Raw genomic sequence first — 17,462 nt, forward strand, 5'->3', positions numbered from 1 at the left:
GAACCCAAGAAGGACAAGGAGAACAAGACTGAAGCGAACGTGGCCTCAGGAGAATCAGATGATGCCCCAATCTGTTTGTTGGAGAGCAAAACTGAATCGTGGGTGCTGGATTCAGGAGCTTCGTTTCATGCTACCTCAAATAGAGATTTATTTGAGAACTACGTTTCAGGAAACCTAGGAAAAGTCTATCTTGGTGATGATCAGCCTTGTGATATTGTTGGCAAAGGAGTCGTGCAAATCAAGCTCAATGGGTCTACATGGAAGCTGAGTGATGTGAGACATGTTCCTAGCTTGAGGAAAAATCTGATTTCCATAGGACAATTGGCAAAAGAGGGATACGTTTCAACCTTCGCATGTGATACATGGAAGGTTACAAAGGGATCCATGGTTGTTGCCCGTGGTACGAAGACTGGATCTCTCTACATGACGATAGATGCACGAGGTTCCATTGCAGTGGCTGAAAGTAATGAAGACTCAAATTTGTGGCACCAGAGGCTAGATCACATGAGTAGCAAAGGCCTAAAGGTTATGCAATCGAATGTGAAGTTACCAGGTTTGAGATCGGCTGATATTGATTTATGTGAAAGCTGCATTCTTGGGAAACAAAAGAGAATAAGCTTCAAAAGGGTTGGCAGAACTCCTAAAGAAGAGAAGCTTAAGTTAGTTCACACAGATGTGTGGGGTCCAGCATCAGTTACATCCACCGGCGGAAAGTTATATTTCGTGACCTTTATAGATGATCACTCGAGGAAGACTTGGGTCTATTGACCTTTATAGATGATCACTCGAGGAAGACTTGGGTCTATTTCATGAAACACAAATCAGAAGTGTTTGAAGTCTTCAAGCGATGGAAGGCTATGGTTGAGAACGAGACCGGTTTGAAGATCAAGAAGCTTCGTTCTGACAACGGCGGCGAGTATGAAGACTCAGAGTTCAAGAAGTTCTGTTATGACAGCGGCATTAGATTAGAGAGGACAGTGCCAGGTACACCCCAGCAGAATGGCGTAGCAGAACGCATGAACAGAACATTGACTGAGAGAGCCAGAAGTATGCGGTTACAAGCAGGTTTTCCAAAGCAATTCTGGGCAGAAGCAGTCAACACAGCTGCCTACTTGATCAACCGGGGACCATCAGTGCCTTTGGAGCACAAAATACCTGAAGAAGTATGGAGTGGAAAGCAGGTAAACCTTTCTCACCTGAGAGTATTTGGATGTGTTTCATATGTACATCTGAGTGATCACTCTAGAAGCAAACTTGATCCTAAGTCCTTAAAATGTTTCTTTGTTGGCTATGGCGACGATGAGTTTGGCTACAAGTTCTGGGATGAGCAGAACAAGAAAATCATCAGAAGCAGGGATGTGGTCTTTAACGAATCAGTTCTCTACAAAGACCGTGATGCCGTTCAGCCCACTAGTACGATGCAGATTGATCCTACATATTTCGAGTCAGATGATGCCTCAGATGGAGACAATCCCGAAGCTAGTTCTGATGAAGAAGAAGAGTTGATGGATGAGACCACTTCAGAGGGGGCAGATGAAGATGGAGAGACTATTTCGCCTGTCAGAGAGTTGAGGCGGTCAGCTAGAGTCCCCAAGCCCAATCCAAAGTATCCATCACTACTGCCCAGAGTTCATCTTAACTACCTATTATTGAATGACGGTGGAGAGCCAGAAAGTTATGATGAGGCCCTTCGAGTGGATGATGCGAGCAAGTGGGAGCTCGCCGTGAAAGATGAAATAAAATCCTTGAACACCAACAAGACATGGGAACTTGCGAAGCTACCAACGGAGAAAAAGGCCTTGAGCAATAAACGGGTGTACAGAATCAAAGAGGAACATGATGGTTCCAAGAGATACAAGGCCGGATTGGTGGTTAAAGGATTTCAGCAGAGAGAAGGAGTTGATTACACTGAGATCTTCTCTCCAGTAGTCAAACTAACTACCATCAGAACAGTCCTGAGTATTATTGCAGCTGAAGATCTACATCTCGAGCAGCTAGATGTAAAGACAGCTTTCCTCCACGGTGGTCTAGAGGAAGAGATATATATGCAGCAGCCAGAGGGGTTTACTCAGAAGAGAAAAGAGAAGATGGTATGCAGATTGAAGAAGAGCTTGTACGACCTAAAATAAGCTCCAAGGCAATGGTACAAAAAGTTCGATGGATTCATGCACAGGAACGGTTACTCCAGGTGCAATGCTGATCATTGCTGTTTCATCAAAGAGTTTGATAAAAGTTACATCATCCTGCTCCTATATGTCGACGACATGCTTGTGGCCGGCTCAGACATGAGAGAGATCAAGAAGCTGAAGAAGCAGCTGTCGAGTGAGTTTGACATGAAGGACCTAGGCGCAGCGAAGCAGATATTGGGAATGAAGATTAGCAGAGACAAACTCTTAGGCACACTACGACTATCTCAGGCCGAGTATATTCGACGGGTGCTTGAGAGATTCGGGATGAGCGGTGCTAAGGCCGTTAGTACACCGTTAGCTAGTTATTTCAAATTGACTAAGGAGCAGTGTCCCGAGACTGATGAAGAAAAAGACTACATGGCTAAGGTTCCATATGCTTCAGCCATTGGAAGCCTTATGTACGCCATGGTATGCACGAGACCTGACATTGCCCATGCAGTGGGAGCTGTGAGCAGATTCATGTCAGATCCAGGAAAGCAGCACTGGGAAGCAGTAAAGTGGATTCTGAGATACCTGCGAGGTACAATAGAAGATTGTTTATGCTTCAGAAGAGGCAAGTTAGTTCTGCAGGGCTTTGTTGATGCAGACTATGCTGGTGAGATAGACCAGAGAAGGAGTACTACAGGATATGTATTCACTTTGGGCTCTACAGCTATTAGTTGGGTTTCTCAGTTGCAGAATATCGTTGCTTTATCAACGACAGAGGCTGAATATGTTGCTGTGACAGAGGCAAGCAAGGAGATGATATGGTTGCAGTGCTTCTTGGAGGAGTTGGGACAGAAGAGTGAGAAAAGTGTCTTACATTGTGATAGCCAGAGCGCAATTCATTTGGCAAAGAATCCCGCTTTTCATACAAGGACCAAACACATACAGGTCTGCTACCACTTCATAAGATCAGCGTTGGACGAGGACATGTTGGAACTTGTGAAGATTCAAGGAAGCAAGAATCCAGCTGATATGCTTACCAAGGTTGTCACTACAGAGAAACTGAAGTTGTGCTCAACTTCAGTTGGCCTCAGCACTTGATGGTTCAAGCAAAACGACGAAGGAAGTATTTTTTCTGCATCGCGGTCGACCGAGCAGGGCGCGGCGGTCGACCGCCTATGTGCACAGCTGGGTGCACAGGCCAGAAACTCGTCGCGGTCGACCGAAGGTGGCGCAGCGGTCGACCGCTCAAAGTCCAGAGAGCAATCCAGACTTTTGACTTCGTCGCGGGCGACCGAACATGGCGCTACGGTCGACCGCCAAAAGTCCAGAGAGCCAGGCAGATTTCGAACAGCATCGCGGTCGACCGGATGTGGTGCGACGGTCGACCGGAGTCGGGTTTTGGCCCAGATTCGAATTTTGACTTGTTTTGATCTGTTTCCTTTTTTACTTGTTAAACCCTTAAGTCTATAAAAGGGTTGATTAGGGCATGATGTATTAAGACGAAAAATAGTGAATTTTTCTCCTGCGGCGGCCGTGGACGTAGTTTCTCACATTGAGAAGCGAACCACGTAAATCTTGTGTGTTTGAGATTGTTTGATTTTCTCTCTTCTCTCCTAAATCTCTATTTCCAAATCGCATCAGGGGGGTTGTGTATCCCCAACAGTTTTAATATTGGACAAACTTTTGGAATACTATATTAAATTAGATGAGATGTTTTTAGGTATAATTCCATAGAATTTGTTCAAATTACTATTCAATAGAATATCGTGCGTGCACCTTTTTTTAAAGACTGGTTTTGAATGTGAACATCCCAAATAACGAACTTGGGCTCTACTATGAACTAGGATTTACTAGAAATATTGATATCATTGCAACTAATAAATAATAGATAAAATACTATAATAACTTTTTGAACACGGATTGATGTTCTAATTGACACTCCCTCCTTTTGCAACGATAGGAAGTATGTCAAGTCATAGAATAAGAGTATCTCCAAGAGTGATCTTAGATTTTTCTTATATTTGAGGAGCAAATCTCTCATCTTAGGAAATAGGGAGCTAAATAAGGAGCAAGTGCTCCAACAATACTCCCCAAATGACTCCCTAAATAGTTGTAGATATCCGTTGCAAAGAGCCGCTGTAAATATATGGAGCCACTTTGTTGTCCTTGATTTGGAATATCAAACTCTATTCCCTATATTTAGTCTCCAACGTAGGGAGCCTGTTGGAGCAACTTTTCCCCCCTCATATTCTCTATATTTAGTCTAGAACATGAGATATGGAGACTGTTGGAGATGCTCTAAGGATTCTAACAAAACAGCTCATGGAAAAGAGTGGTCCTTACCACTCACGTGTAGTCAAAAAGTTAGTTTAAAAATTGACACTATCATATTTATGGTATAGATTGCCCTATTCTTATAGGACTGGTTTTGATAGGGTCACTGCTAGCGTGTGTATTACTTTGAGATGCGCTTTATTATCAGACTAAAGACGAAGAAAACAGAAAAGCCTCCCCTTCGATTAAGAGTCACGCCCAAGCCCAAGTATTCTTAATGGGCATTTGACTGTCGGGCTGAGTTCAAATGAAATCAACCCACGGCCTTGGTTTCTAACGAAACAAATAATTCCTGTTTTGCCCTCATTTATTTATTTACTTATTTATTTATTTATTTTAATGTGTGCGTGCGTGAATCGCGGTAGCTAATGCGGATTTTATTTTTCTTGCGGTTTCGATCGATTTCCTAAAGTTTGAATCTTTTAATTAGCATCCTATAAAATAAAGGATTAAGAGGCCTCATTGTAAAACCCTAAATTTCATTCGGGCATAATACACAATGATGTCATATATTTGTATACATCTCTCTAAATCCGATTCAAAGTGTCGTTGATTTATTAATCGATTTAGGGTAAATCTAATCTAATACTATTCTAAAAATGGGTTGCCATGTTAAAACATTTCTACCAAAAATACCCTCAACTACACATACATACTTCATAAATTACACATATATTTACATACTAAAATCATTTATTAAATGTCATACATACATTGACTCATACATACATACATACTTTATGAGGACTTTTTGAATAAATGTCATAATCTAAGAATACTTTATGTTGTAATTAATATGTATTTATTTATTTAGCCTGAAACCGAAACTGACCTCCTTAATTTTCCTCACATCCGCCTCTTTTCCAATCCCTCCACAAATAAACCGACTCTTCCAAATGCCAATAGACTCAATTTTTCTCATCAATTTAGACATTTAATTTTGTAACTTCCCTCCAATTGATTACTAAGGAAACTATTCATAGACTATAACAGATGTTGAGGAGGAGGAGGAGGAGCGGTTTCCAAATTCAACTCCCCTCTTTCCTCTTCCACTGACATGTTCCTTCTCCAAATATTCATATTCCTTCAATGCTTTAACTTTAATTAAATTAGCACTCCTCACTCAATAAATAATACAACAATGACGATGACGACCTACTCCTGTTCTCTATTTTCCTTTCACAAGAATAAGAAGAAGAAGAATAAGAATAAAGATGGGTAGCCGTTGCTTTCGAACCGTTCTTCTGCTTGCACTGTTTCTCTCCCTCTCCTTCTCTCAAGGTCTGTTCTTTTTATTTCCATTTTTTTTTTTTTTTGATCAATGAAATAAAGCTTTATTCATCAGTCAAATATAGAAATGTTTGTACATCAAAAACCAGGCAGCCAGAGACTCGACCTGGTAACCAGAGAAAAAACCACTACAACTTCACAAGTTCATCCTTCATATGTACAGGTATATCCTCATTTAGTAATTTGGAATATATGGAATACTTAATTGCTCGAAAGAGATCAGCAGGCCCCCTCGCTTTTGCTTGAAAAATTCTATAATTCCTCTCTTGCCAAATAGAATAGACAGCAGCAGCAAGAGCCATTCTTTTCATATTCTTCTTAAAGTTCTTACCTCTCAAGTTGTGAGAGTACCAGTGGATGAGCAAGCACCAGTTACAAGTTCTCCAAGTGAATCTCAACCAGTCCATCAACATGTTCCATACAGCAGCTGAGTAGTGGCATTCGAAGAAGAGATGCTTACAATTTTCAGGCTGACTGGAGCACAGAACACATAGATTTGCATCTAATAATCTCAGCCTACACAATCTCTCCTGGGTAAGGAGCCTTGAGTGGTTAACTAACCAGAGGATGAAGGAATGTTTAGGGTAATTCAGTCTCCCCCATGTAGTTTCTGCCCATACTGCTGAGGTATTAGATTGGTACAGGGCATTGTAGATTGCTGACATACTGATTTTTCCATTGACACAACAAGAATCCATTGAGCTCATCAATACTTCAGTATTGCCAAACTTAGCTAACAACATGTTTCTAACTTTGAGAAGTTGCTTCCACATCCAAGAATCATTGCTCCTATGTTGAACTTGCCAAATATTTGAGTGTTGTAAATAATGACCGTGCACCCATTTGACCCATAACAGGTCTTTTTTCTGATGTATCAACCAAAGAAGTTTAATAGCTGCTGCATTATTCCACTCCTTTGCCGAAAAAAGGCCTAAGCCACCTTGCATCCTTCCTAAACAAACTGTGTTCCAGGAGATCAGATGGATTTTTTGACCCCAAAGGAAAGAGGAGCAAAGTTTATCAATTCTTTCAAGAACTTTTATCGGCAATATATAATTGCTAACCCAAAAAGATTGAATCCCAAAAATAACAGTTTTGATCAACTGGATTCTCCCCGCATAGGATAGCTTCCTATTTTGCTGCCAGTTCTGGAATTGGTCAGTGATTTTGCTAATAAGGGAAGAACACTCAAGATGAGATAGCCTTTTTGTTGTTAATGGTAAACCCAGATATTTCATAGGCAAGGACCCCTCCATAAAGCCCAGAAGAGTGCAAAACTGAGACTTCAAACTGTCATCAACACCACTCATGTAGATTGAGCATTTACCAAGATTAACATCTAATAGAATATTTCGGAGTGGTGATGCATTCCCAAATCCAGCCGATCATGTTTGCAGGGAATCCCAAACCAACTAGCATAGATTTGATGAAATCCCAGTTTACAGTATCAAAAGCCTTTCTAAGATCCACACTTATAATAGCTCTAGGTGAATTGTGCTTTCTTCCATAGTGCTTGATTAGTTCATGGGCTAGGAGAAAATTGCTTGAGATAAGCCTCCCTTTGACAAAAGCACTTTGGGCATCATTTATCAAGAAACCCATGACATTCTGGATTCTGTTTGCAATGACCTTAGTAATGATCTTGTATATTACATTACAACAGGAAATGGGTCTGTAGTCTGAAGCTGTGGTTGGATTGAGGATTTTTGGTATCAAAGTTATAGAGGTAGAGTTCAAGGCACCCAGCAGCTTACCTGAGGTGAAAAACTCCTCGACAGCCATAAACAAATCTTCTTTTATAACACTCCATGCAGATTTGAAGAATGAAGAACTGTAGCCATCCGGACCTGGGGCTTTGTCATTTGGCATTGTAAAGACTGCTTGTTTGATCTCCTTTCTAGTTACAGGCTTCCCCAGCTCACAGCAATGAACAGAAGAGAGGATTGGCCCTTGCGAGATAACTTCTATTTCCATTTTTCTTTCTTCTTATTTCTCATCACAAAGCATTATTTGTTATAGATTTATTAAAGCCTCTATGTATTTGTTTGTTTGTTTTTCTAGGATTTGGAAGAAGGGTTAAGGTTGTGAGACACAATGTGTCACGCCCCGCTTCCCAAAATACACGGGAACCGGAACGTGAACAAGCCCGCGACGTATTAGATTGAGAAGAAATAAACACTATCTTTTTTTTTCTTCTCAATCCAATACGCTAAGCGTCTAGAAACAAATACAATACGAAGTCACAGGTCCCCGATCACACATAGCAAGAATAAGACAACCCAGAATAAAAATAGACATATCATCAATGCTAAATCATCCCAGACATAAAATATGGGTCAAACATACCCTTATTACAGAACGGTCCAACTAAAAATATAAAAATACATAATCCAACAGAAGTAAAGGAAAGTACTGCTAAAACAACTAAATCTAATATCAGACTAAAGTAAGGTTCTACAAAAGAGATCTAGCGCTCGTCAACTACTACAGGGATAAAGTCTAAGCTTCATGTTATTCTTTTGATCCATCTGGAAGACCTTACTGCTGCAAATCATCTGGCTCCTGTACTATCCCGAACTGGGGCTGCTCATCTCCTAAATCTGACGTACACCCAGAAAATAGGAGTACGTCAGCGTGTGAAACACACGGCAAGATCCCCCATGGCATGAACAAATACAATAACAGTAACGATAATATATGCGTGGTCAATGCGACAACAGAAATAGAAATAGAACATATGATGATAGTAATAATGTTAGAGGCATGCAACTGGAATACTAATAATCATATGAATTCAAAAATCAACCAAGTAAGAAGATCATGCAGGTAGCGATCAAAATAAGCATCCAAGTAACATGTTCATACACTAGATGGAATTAATACTTAAAAATCTACAACTCGAGGCGTAGTACGTCGAGCGAAATAATCCAAACAAGGAAACCCTCATGTATATACCATATGCCTCAAATTGTAGATGATTAAATATTAATCCCGATCTAGGTATGGAAAGAAACATAACTGGCCTATATCTCACAAGCATCAAAACTCATCCAAGTAACAATTCATGTAACTAGTCATTCTATAACAAATCACTGGTCCAACCGTCTAACCCCAGTGCGTATCGGTTCACTGGCCCAACAGACTAACCCAGTGCGTATCGGTTCACTGGCCTAACAAACTAACCCAGTGCGTATCGGTTAACCCAGTGCGTATCGGTTCACTGGCCTAACAGACTATCCAGTGCGTATCGGTTCACTGGAGCGACCCTAGAGGATACATGAACAGTCACATCTAATCACACGTACCAAGACTTCCCATTCCGGTTCTTCTTATTTTCTAAGCCAGCAACACACAAGCCTCTAAATCTTATTCATGTCACATAGATCACTATAGTCATGTATTTCTCGTGATTCTTAAATATAACAAGGAATGATAAATACATATAATACTAATTAACAGTATCATAAATTAAAAACAGGAACCATGAACATCTACTATAAACCGTACATGAGGAACTATCATTAACAGATATCATGCACATGAAATGTCGACATTTTCAATTATTAATTCCGAAATAAATCATTTTAATTTATTTATCATAAATTATTCAAAATAATCTTTAAAATATATTATTATTATTATTTATTCTGTTTGAACAGTAACTATTTTTTAATTTCTATTTTTTTCTTTTCAACAATATCTCATAAATTTTACCCAACTTTCCAAATATAAACTTGTCATTTTTATTTTCATTAATTCACAAGTAATCCCACACATAATTATCACATGAAATAACTAATCAACATTATTAATTAATCAAAAATAATTTTAACACGAGACAAGTGAGGGGATTCTTGCCTACGAGATCGTGGGGTCTGACGAGGAGACGGTGGCGCCGATGCGGACGCGATACGACGGATCTCAAGCGACGTCTGTGGTGGGTCTGGACTGCGTCGGCATATCGTCGAACAGGTGGCGTGCGACGAAGGAAAGGCGTTGGTGGTTGCGGTTGGTAGTCGTTGGCAGCAAACTTGGGCGTCGGGGCTCGCGGTTAAGCGACGAGGAGAGGAGATTCAAGAGGGGCAGCGGCGTGGGCGTTTGGACGGTGGTCGAAGGCTATTTTTTTTGTGAACTGATGGAGAGAGAGAGAGTGTACGGGAGAGAAAAGAAGGAATTGTTTATTATGGAAGGGGGGAGAGAGAGAGGGATATGCACTGATTTGAGGGGTTAGTTTGGAAAGAATTCAAAAGATGTGGAGTGATTAGGGGATTGATTGAGAAATAAATTAGGGGAAAAAAATATGGAAGGAATTCAAATTCAAATTAGAGGAAAAATAAGAGAGGGAAAATATTTATTTATTTACTTATTCAGAATATTTAAAAATAATACTTATAATAATAATTAACCATATAATAATATTAGTAAATAATTAACAGCCAAATATTTATATATTTATATTTGTACTAATGTACTAAGCTCAAATTTACATAAAAGATTTATTAATAGTATCAATAGTTAAAATAACTATTTAAAATATTCATTGTAACCGTAAATTAATATTTCACAGAATTAATACTTTCAGGACTATATATTTTATTATTTATTTATTTTGAAAACTAAAAAATTTCCAGAAATTAAGAAAAATATTAATAAGTTCAAATTTAATATTTTAAATACTACAAAAATTATTTAAACACGTATCAAAAATTATGGTTGTTACACAATGGAAGCTGGCATTCCCATCAGCCTCTGCCGCCCAATGAGGTTATTTGATAGTTATCATCACTAGGTGTCGGACTGAATTTTGTATTTTTTGTCATATTTGATTTCATTATGAACATTTTTAGTTGCTGTGGAATGGATCCGGATCCAATGTGGAATGTGGACTCCATGGCTGATTGCCCGCATGCTTTGTTTCCTTAATTCTTTTTATTTTTATTTTTTTAATGACTACAAAGACAGTGGACTTATAGGGGGGTCAGAGCTCAAAGGAGATGGACCGGAAGGTTCTACGAGAGGAATTTAGCTATAGAGCAAGTGGAGGAGGAAGATCGATCGATGATGAGGCCGAGGAGCACCAATAATGCATGTTGTGACAAAATCGATGTAAATTATGTTATTGCGGGTGGTTTCCATTGCATGCTATGAATCTCTTTATGCTTCCAGAATGAATCGAAGTTAATTCTTATGTTTGCTTCCTTAATTCTTTTTATTTTTATTTTTTTAATGACTCCAAAGACAGTGGACTTATAGGGGAGTCGGAGTTCAAAGGAGGTTCTACGAGAGGAATTTAGCTATAGAGCAAGTGGAGGAAGATCGATCAATGATGAGGCCGAGGAGCACCAATAATGTATGTTGTGACAAAATCGATGTAAACTATGTTATTGCGGGTGGTTTCCATTGCATGCTATGAATCTCCTTATGCTTCCAGAATGAATCAAAGTTAATTCTTATGTTAGTTTCATTATATAATAGAGTTTTATTAATTGAATGCTAAAATACCATTTGAGATTACATAGTAGTGTATTTTGAAAGTCTAGAACGTATCATCAAACTATAGAAGCAAAATAAGTAAAGTGCTTTATTTTAGTGCATATTTAAATGCTTTATTTTTTTGGTTCTTTGCTCATTTTAATTCGTGTTACATGTTTTCATTTTTTGGATGTCTTAATCTTTTGTGATGAATATTGGATGTTTGTCCTTGGCCATCTGAAAAAGTAAGCAAGTTCAATTGTTGTGTGGAGGGTAATTTTTTATTTACTCTTTTTTAATTATTAATATAATTGGTTATAGTTTAATATTTAAAATATTTATTAAAATAACTATATCAAGGAAAGTATTTTTTGGCATATATCTAATATTAAATATTAATTTAATAATGTACAAAATATTGTCACTATAGTATGATACTTAAGATATTTATTAAAATGATAATTTTTTAAGAAGAATATTAGACTACAAGAAAACATAAATACATTATATTATTAATACGTTATTTTAATATAACAATATACCATATATTATTCTATTCAAAGTGAGGGCAACGTCCATTTTATAGTGAGTTTTTACTTTTGTTTTAATAACATTTTATTACAAATTATTTATTAGTTTTAAATTGGTTCTTATTTTTATTTTCTGGCATGGTTTTATATGATTGAGTAACTGAGATTTCTCTAAATTTTCCAACTTCCCCTAAATTAACTATTGCTCGTAATTCTTTAAATGGGTTTTGATATAGGTTATGGTGTAGTTTTTAAAGTTTATGGAGGGAAAAGGGGAAGCTTATAAATGTTACTAGGGCTTATATGCAATTTATAATTTGTGGGGGTGCAACTATAACTCAACTCAACAATCTAAATTCGCCTCTGGTTTCACCTATTTTGCACATATATAGACCCTCAATTGTATCTAGATTCACTTAAATACCCTAAAGTTTCTATAAATACTGATTCCAGAGCCATCGGTGATTAGGAGTAATAGTGTCCGAGTGGTACATAGTTACAAGAAGTTACATGCTGAAGGAACTGAAGTCTAAAGGGAATATTAGCATCCTTGGGCTACGTATTTTGCTTGATTTGTCGGTGATTGTGTAGAAGCTTAACACTACTTGATTCGTTTGTGGTGTGAAGTAATTTGGGGCACTCATCAAGTACCCTCAGTCATGCAAACATGATAATTCTCCCTCAAAAACTCTCATGCAATACTAATTTTAAAACACTTTAACTCTTACTATTTGTTAAAATTACTATTAAACCTATCAAAATATTTAAATTTGATTAAGCCTTTTTATATTTGTGATTAATTTGTAGTTATCTTTATGAGTGAACATTGTAATATATATTTATACATGACAATGATAACAACTTTAATTATCCGTTGTGTTAGATAAGTTCTTATATAATTAAAAATTTTAGAACAAGAAACAAATACAATTTCACGTGCACCGCACGTACATTATACTAGTTTCCATAAAAGTGTCAAGAAGTTGGCCGGAGTTGAGGTCACTTGAAAATAGATTCACAAAAAATAGAGAGATAGAGAGAAATGAAAAACAAACGGGTCCTCTCGTGAGCACCCGTCGGAAAAACTGTTATCAATAAAGTCAATTGTAAATAGAGAAAAGAGAAGGGATGATCCAAAATTCTCATACTACACCAATAGAATATGAAATTGCCATTATCTTAGAAATGTTCATCTACTAATTTGAATCAGGCCCGTGATTCTATGCTCATAATAAGCATCAAATTCGACGACATGAAGAATATCAAAAACAAATTGTTAAAGACAAACCAAACATATTTAACAAATTAGTAAAGACAACCCAAACATGTGTTATTCATAGCATAGCATAACAGGAAGCCACAAAGGTGTTCACATGCCATATTTATACATCTGATAACCGTTGAGTTCGGAAAATAACAAGAGCAAACGAGAGGCTGAAAACAACAGACAACTGAATGTAAAATAGTACATATGCGAAACACATCTTTAATTATTTATAGAATCCACATCAGCGTCCGCCACCTCCTCCTCCCCCACCACCGCTACTGCCACCGCCTCCGCCACCGCCTCCTCCTCCACCCCCACCACCTCCTCCTCCTCCATTAGCCCTAGCAAGGTGGATGCAGCCTCCCTAGCATGGCAAATATGATGAAATTAGACAACAAAAAATATAAATAAAAGGGCAATTAACCAAAACTGAAGTTGATTATCTCATGCCTGGTTACTAAAAAATATAGGGTAAATTTCAGAAACCACATCTGAATTTTGGGGTGTAAGGACAAAATCCTCTGAATTTTGAAAATTAGAGGACCCCCACCCCAAAAAAATTATCCCCTCTACTATGACTAACACCATGAATTCTAACAGGTGATGTCTAGGGTTGGAAATGAACCAAATAATTAACAGATAGTTCAATAATTGTTCAAGTAACTATTCGGTCATATTTGATTCGGTAGTTCATTTACCACTAAAAAGATTTGAGTTTACTAACAAATAGAATTTAACCAAATGCATATTCAATTTGTTTGCCCATCAAATATTCATTTAAAATTTGATCACATACTATTTGTATTATTGCACATATGATGTTATATTTTTAATAGGGTTATCATTTCTACTTAAGTTTTTTGTACTGATTTTAAGACTTAAATAATCTCAAACCTGTTTTCTAACGAAAATTTATACACACACATCATATATTATGAAGGAATATTTTTTATTTATGAATTTAGATACTATTTGAAAAATAAAATTTTTAGTGAATAAATATACTTTGATATTTGATAACTATTCTTGGATATTCATGAATATTTATCAAATACCAAGTATTCAAGTTTGAATTCGAAAAACTCCATATATGTATATTAGGGTCCGCATTTGAATTCTATAATTTTAAACAAATACAAACACGAGCACCTTAGTATTAGATTCGATTCGATCTTTTACCACTCCTAGTGATGTCCTCTTCACTTATCAAAAATGGACAAATTTTCCTCTCGCTCCAAAAAAAAATTATTCAATACCTTTTATTTTACGTTTAGTTTATGGGATATCATAGTCATTTTGGCTAACTATTTTACAGGGATTTTTGTGGATCTCTCCAAAATTTAGAGGGTGTCCTCTAATTTTTAAAGCTCAGGGGTTTCATCCAAATTATCACTGCCTACGGGTAGTTTTGTGAAATTTACCCAAAAAATTATAAGCAGTGAAACGATTTCACTACTTGTCACCTCTCTCTTGAAAAACCTGACTAAAATGCATCAACTAAAAAAAAAGGAGGAGAGAGAATTACCATTTCCTTGATATCTGTTTACACTTAATGATCTCTTATTTTGCTACTTGTGAAGAACTTGATTGGTTAAGGACTGAATTTATAGGAGCTTGAAGGCACAATTGTCAATAAAAAATGACTTGAGTGGTCGTCTCTAGACAATTAAATTAAATAGAGAGAGCTTAGCTGTTGGATGGATAATGGTTAGTTTAGTTGACTAGTATAGAAGTCTTTGTCTCATTCATAATTTAAATTAGATGCACCTTTCATGCATAAATTAAGCATCTCTCTACATTAATCCTTGGTGAACTGGTCTACCTAGAACAAAACAACTTGATGGATTATTAACAACCGGCATGACATATAGATGTGCAATTTCATATAAAGATTTCTAGCATCACCTCTCTGGGTTGAGTGGAGAGAGGAGTTACAGATGATGAGAAGCTAAAGAGCTTAATTTTAGATTAACGGAATATTAAGAGATTAGTGGCGAAGTTATGATGGTGATCGATGGTGATTAAATGGGTAATTGTTGTGTATTTAATAGAATTAATTAGTGCTAAGGTTATGATGGTAATGCTTGTTTAATGGTCATGTTAGGGAATATAATTGGGTAGTGGGTATTGACACTTTTTTTTAACATTTTCATTGAGCATGGCCGATCAAAGGACAAAACTTTGGAACTTGTAATGGCAAGTGATTGATATTACAAAAACACTTTTTGGCTCGCGTTTTAACGCGCGAGCCAACTCGCACATGAAACAGGGGATGGGTTACAAAAACACTTTTTGGCTCGCGTTTTAACGCGCGAGCCAACTCGCACATGAAACAGGGGATGGGCCATTGGTAACGCCCCGCCCGGGAATTCCGGAGTCGGTACGCTATTAGATCTGATGGACTGACCTCACAAACTACCACATGTCTTTTCAGCACGTTTTTATCCTCACTCACGCGCTCCCTGGAAAACTTCCCAGGGGGTCACCCATCCTAGAATTACTCCAGGCCAAGCACGCTTAACTTTGGAGTTTCTAAGAGTTGGGTTCCCGAAAAGAATTATTGTTCCATTCCTCTAAAACCTTGGTTGAAACTATATCATTTGTTGATTGGTTTGATTTTGTGATGCTCATGGATATTTTGGTATAAGCCTATGCTTATTTTCTTTATCAATTGTTATGTCTTTTCATATAGTGATAGGTTGAGATGCATATGTGTTTGATTTATTTCACTCTTGGTTAGCCTTTGGCAATTTTGTATAACATACTTGGTTATATGTGTGAACGTGGGCCACCACCACGTGAATGTTCACGTGAACGAGACGCGGTTTTGTTTCCGCGTGGACTCTTTTCCATGCAAAAATTGTGAACGTGGGCCACCACCACGTGAATGTTCACGTGAACGAGACGCGGTTTTGTTTCCGCGTGGACTCTTTTCCGTGCAAAGAAACGAAAACGAAGCCGGCCCACGATTCGCTACCTATATATATAATTGTTTATTAGGTTTTTTGGTTGAGAAGCAAAGGAGGGTTTTGTTTTGCGGCTCGGTGCAAGGCAAGTGCAGGCGTGCGGCTGCAAGAGAAAAGTGAAAAGAAGGTTTTGATTTTGTTTTTCGACTGAGAATTGTTTTCGGCTGGTGTTGCTGCAGACGCAGATTTGGTGCTGTACAAGGGTCCTTGTACATCCCCTTTGAGAGAGATAATTGTGTGAGGGATTTGAGAGATTGTGTGAGGGTTTAGATTGTGAGTGATTGTAAACCCTAGTTGTATTCTCTCCCTCTATTAGTAGATCTCCCCTCCTTGCCCCGTGGACGTAGGCAATTTGTCGAACCACGTAAAATTGATTGTACTGCTTTTGTGTGATTTGTAATAGCTTTTTAGGATCCCTCGACAGGTCAGTCCTAGAACTGATGAGAAGAAGAGCCAATATCTCACTTGGTTGAGATATCCGCTTCAGATTCTTGTCTCCTTGGTGAGACGGGAATTCTTATTGCGATCTGACTCTCTTGTTGTGCTGCCGAAGTGCTGCCGAAATTTCCGCTGCAAGTAACAAGTGGTATCAGAGCTCAGATTCAGATCTGGGGTTTTGGATTAGGTGGAGGAAGATTCAGTTTGAAGCTTGGTTCTTGGTGTTCTTGGCTTCGGTGGAGATAGCATTAGGAGTTGCCGTTGGAGATTTCGCTTTCCTCGTGTGGATAGGAGATCTATTTGGAATCCGATCTAGGGTTCAGTTGGGTGGTTCCTAATTTTATCAAATTTGTTCTTTCTCTACAATTTGGAGTTAGTTCGCAATGGGAGAAGAAGGTGAAAGCAGCAAATCAATGGCGACTACAATACAAGTTGGTTTTCAAAACACCAAAATTAGTGTGGTGAAATATGACGGAAAAATCAACTTTGGTTTGTGGATGAGCGACGTACAGGATGCGTTAAATGCTCAGAATTTGGAAGAGACCATCATGGTCCACGAGAGACCACCTAAATATGAAGAGGCGGTATGGGAGAAAATGAATAGGAACGCTTGTGGGGTGATCAGGTCCTGTTTGGAACAGGAGCTAAAGTATGATGTGATTGGGGTGACGTCTGCGATGAAGATGTGGGAAATTCTCAACAATAAGTATCTCACAAAGAGTGTTGAGAACAGGTTGCACTTGCTGCGAAGACTCTTCAGATTTCAGATGTCCAGAGGCACCTCGCTAGCGGCTCATGTGAACAACTATTCGAAGTTGTTGTCGGACTTGGCGAATGTTGATGAGAAGATATCGGATGAGTACAAGGCAATTATTTTGTTGGGCTCCTTACCGGATGAGGAGTATGATACCTTCGTGCTCACTTTGTTGAACGGGAGATCTTCTATCAGCTATAGTGAAGTGACTAACGCTTTGACGAACTACGATTTGAGGAGGAAGGATAAGGAGACTTCCCGCGCTAGTACTTCAGGAGAGGCCTTGTCGACAAG

General features: G+C 38.2%; 1 long non-coding RNA gene across 1 annotated transcript; it reads right to left on the minus strand.

Annotated features, from left to right (window-relative positions):
- Positions 1-13,052: 13,052 nt before the first annotated feature.
- Positions 13,053-14,643, minus strand: LOC109828219. The gene is made up of 2 exons (XR_002243629.1): positions 14,536-14,643; positions 13,053-13,374 (listed from the first exon to the last, which is right to left on the minus strand). It is a non-coding gene; the product is annotated as an uncharacterized LOC109828219 (long non-coding RNA).
- Positions 14,644-17,462: the final 2,819 nt, after the last annotated feature.

The sequence above is a fragment of the Asparagus officinalis genome, unplaced genomic scaffold (assembly GCF_001876935.1).
Source record: "Asparagus officinalis unplaced genomic scaffold, Aspof.V1 AsparagusV1_Un854, whole genome shotgun sequence".
Taxonomy (NCBI): domain Eukaryota; kingdom Viridiplantae; phylum Streptophyta; class Magnoliopsida; order Asparagales; family Asparagaceae; genus Asparagus; species Asparagus officinalis.